This window comes from Rhinopithecus roxellana, chromosome 11, assembly GCF_007565055.1.
Source record: "Rhinopithecus roxellana isolate Shanxi Qingling chromosome 11, ASM756505v1, whole genome shotgun sequence".
Classification (NCBI taxonomy): Eukaryota; Metazoa; Chordata; class Mammalia; order Primates; family Cercopithecidae; genus Rhinopithecus; species Rhinopithecus roxellana.
In genome coordinates, this window is record NC_044559.1 from 78,752,636 (window position 1) to 78,756,231 (window position 3,596).

Consider the following 3,596-nt stretch of genomic DNA (forward strand, 5'->3'; position numbering starts at 1 on the left):
TTTTACATTATTTTAGTTGTTCCTATTGGATGAGGCAGATATACATGGCTGCTAATCAGCCATCCTTTCAGGGCTTCCAGGATATCTGGTGCACTCCTTAGGATCTCCCAGTAGCTGCAGTTTACAAGGTCACAGAGTCACTTGGCCCTTTCAGAGTAGGGAATACCAATCAGTGAAGGAACATCAGTTTGGCAGGCATACAAGAAAAAGAAAGACTTTAAGACACATTATAAAGCTACTGTATAAAACTGATAAGTGAATTCAGTGAAGATGCAGGAGACAAACCCAATATAAAAAAACCGGTAGCATTTCTATATGTCAGCAGCAAACAACTTGAAAAAGAAACCAACAAAGTAACCTTACTTACAATAGCTACAAATAAAATAGGAATAAACTGAATCAAATAATTAAAATAATTCTGCAATAAAAACTAAAAGTCTCATAGTCTGTGGCATGATAGGGCAATTACAATTAACAATTTATTGTATATTTTAAAATAACTAAAAGAGTAAAATTAGAATGTTCCTGACACAAAGATATGATAAAAACTTGAGGTGATGAGTACCCACAATTACCTTGATTGGATCATTACACACTGTATGCCTGTATCAACACATCACATGTGCCCCATAAACATGTATATCTAATATGTATCCATAATAATTAACAATAAAACCTTAAAATACTCTGAAACATTGAAGAAAAAACCTGAAGAGGACACAAAAAATGGAAAGATATTCCATGTTCATGGATTGGAAAAATCAATATTGTTAAAATGACCATGCTATCCAAAGTGATTTACAGATACCTTGCAATTTATATCAAAATACTAATAAAATTCTTCACAGAAATAGAAAAAAATCCAAAAATGTATATAAACCCTCAAAAGACCCAGAATACTAAAAGCAATCCAGAGCAAAAAGAGCAAAGCTATAGGCATCACATTACCTTATTTCAAATTACACTACAAATCTATAGTAACCAAAACAACATGGTTCTAGTTTAAAAACAGAAACAAAGATCAGTGGAACAGAATAGAGAACCCAGAAATACACCCACCCATTTACAATCAACTTATTTTTTACAAATGCACTAGGAAGAGTTATTGGGGAAAGGGCAGTCCCTTTAATGAATGGTGCTGGGAAAGTTGGATATACAAATACTGAATAATGAAACTAGGTGCTTATCTCTCAACATATACAAAAAACAAAATTAAAATGGATTAAAGACTTAAATGTAAGTCTTAAAACTATGAAACTCCTAGAATAAAGTATTGGGGACATTCTTCAGGACACTAGTTCAAGCAAAGATTTCTTGAATAACACCTCAAAAGCACAAGCTACCAAAAAAAAAAAATGTACAATTGGGATCATATCAAGCTAAAAATCTTCTGCACAACAAAGAAAATAATTAGTAAAGTGAAGAGATAACCTACAGAAAGGAAGAAAATATTTGCAAACTATTCGATTGATAAGGGATTAATAACAAGAAACTCAACTCCACAGCAAAAAAAAAAAAATCAGAATAAAAAGTGGGCAGAAAAGTTTCCTCCCAATGTACCACAGAATAGATTGCAAAGAAATGAACAGAACAAAAAGCAGCTTAGAAGATATAACACTGAATCCAAGAGTAGACATTGCAAGGCTGTCATAACAAAATGGTATGAAGCAGGCATGAAATCTGAAGCTCATGCCCAAAGCGTAATAATAATAATAGCAGTAGTGATAGTGATGATAATAGCAGCTGTATATGTATGTTCTGGCACTGCTATTAAAAAATAGTTGAGGGGGAAGATGGCAGATAGGAGGCAGGACTAGCTTGCAACTCCTGCTCGAATGGACAGAGCAGCATGTAAAATTTTGTTCTGAGAACTACCACAAGAGTAATTCAGGAAAGCTGAGGGAATCCACAGATCCTTTGAAGGAACTGAGTCACTGCTGTAGGCTCCCTGAGTAGCCAAGAAACCGTAAGTCTGCTTGCTTTCTCAGCAGGAAGGCTCATGGTGGGGCAAGTCTACAGCCCTGGTCACAGGCTGCATGGAAACAGACTCAGTGTTGCTGGGAGCGGGTGGGGGAGGTGAGGGGAATCAGTGGGAGTGAAACTGGCCTTTAGGACTGTGGGCTGTGTGGGAGCTAGATGAGGCCTGTGATGACTTTCTCTTGGTGCCCTCCATGATTCAGCAGAGGCAGCCATAATCCCTGTGGGAATATAACCCTATTGGACTGGAAACCACACTCTCATCCCCTACAGCAGCCACAGCAAGTCCCAACCAAGAGGAAGCTGTGCTAAGAAATGTCTAACCATGCCCCCATCTGGTGGTCTTTCTCTACCTGCCCTACTAGCTGAAGACAAAGGTCATAATCTCGTGGGAGCTCTATGGCCCTGCCCACCACCTGAAAAACTGAATTCTTAACCAGGTGTTTCTAGGGCAAGTTTGCATCCTCTCTATAGGACCATAGCTGATGTGTTCTTGAAACCACCACCTCCTGGCTGGAAGCCAACCAACACAAAACCAGTACTCTAAACAAAAACACAACCAAGGACCCTCACAGAGTCCACTTCAATTCCCTGCTACCTCCACCAGGGCAGGTGCTGGTATCCACAGCTGCAAAACCTGAAAGTGGAATATGTCACATGACCATTGCTGATTTTCCCCAGTACCAGCCCTGAGCCCAGTAACTCCACTGGGTGCCTAGACCCAGAAAAGCAAAAACAGTCATTACAGTTTGTCCCTCAGGAAGCCCCATTCATAGGGAAAGGGGGAGAACACCACATCAAGGGAGGACTCTGTGGGACAAAAGAATCTGAACAGCAGCACTTGAGCCCCAGATCTTTCCTCTGACATAATCTATCCAAATAAGAAGGAATCTGATGAAGCAATGTTCTTTAACACTCCCAAAAGATCATACCAGATCACCAGCAATGGAACGAAACAAAGACGAGATCTCTGAATTGCCAGAAAAATAATTCAAAAAGTCACTTATTAAACTAATTGAGGAGGCACCAGAGAAAGGTGAAATCCAACTTAAAGAAGTCAAAACACATGCTACAAGATGTGAAAGTAAAACTCTCCTGTGAAATTGATAGCATAAATAACAATCACACTTCTGGAAAACAAGGACACACCTAGAGAAATGCTGAAAAGTCTCAGCAATCAAACTGAACAACAAGAAGAAAGAACTTCAGAACTTGAAGACAAGGCTTTTTAATTAACCCAATCCATCAACGACAAAGTAAAAAAAAAGATGTAAAAAAATGAACAAAGTCTCCAAGAAGTTTGAGACTAGGTTAAATGTTCAAACCCAAGAATAATTGGTGTTCCTGAGGAAGAAGAGAAATCTGAAAGTTGGGAAAATATATTCGAGGGAATAATCAAGGAAAACTTTCCCAGCCTTGCTAGAGATCCAGACATCCAAATACAAGAAGCTCCAAGAACACCTAGGAAATTCATCAGAAAAATATCATCGCATAGGCACATAATCATCAGGTTATCTAAAGTCAAGACAAAGGAAAGAATCTTAAGAGCCCTGAGGCAAAAGCATCAGGAAACCTATAAGGAAAAACCTATTAGATTATAAAAGATTTCTCAGCAGAAA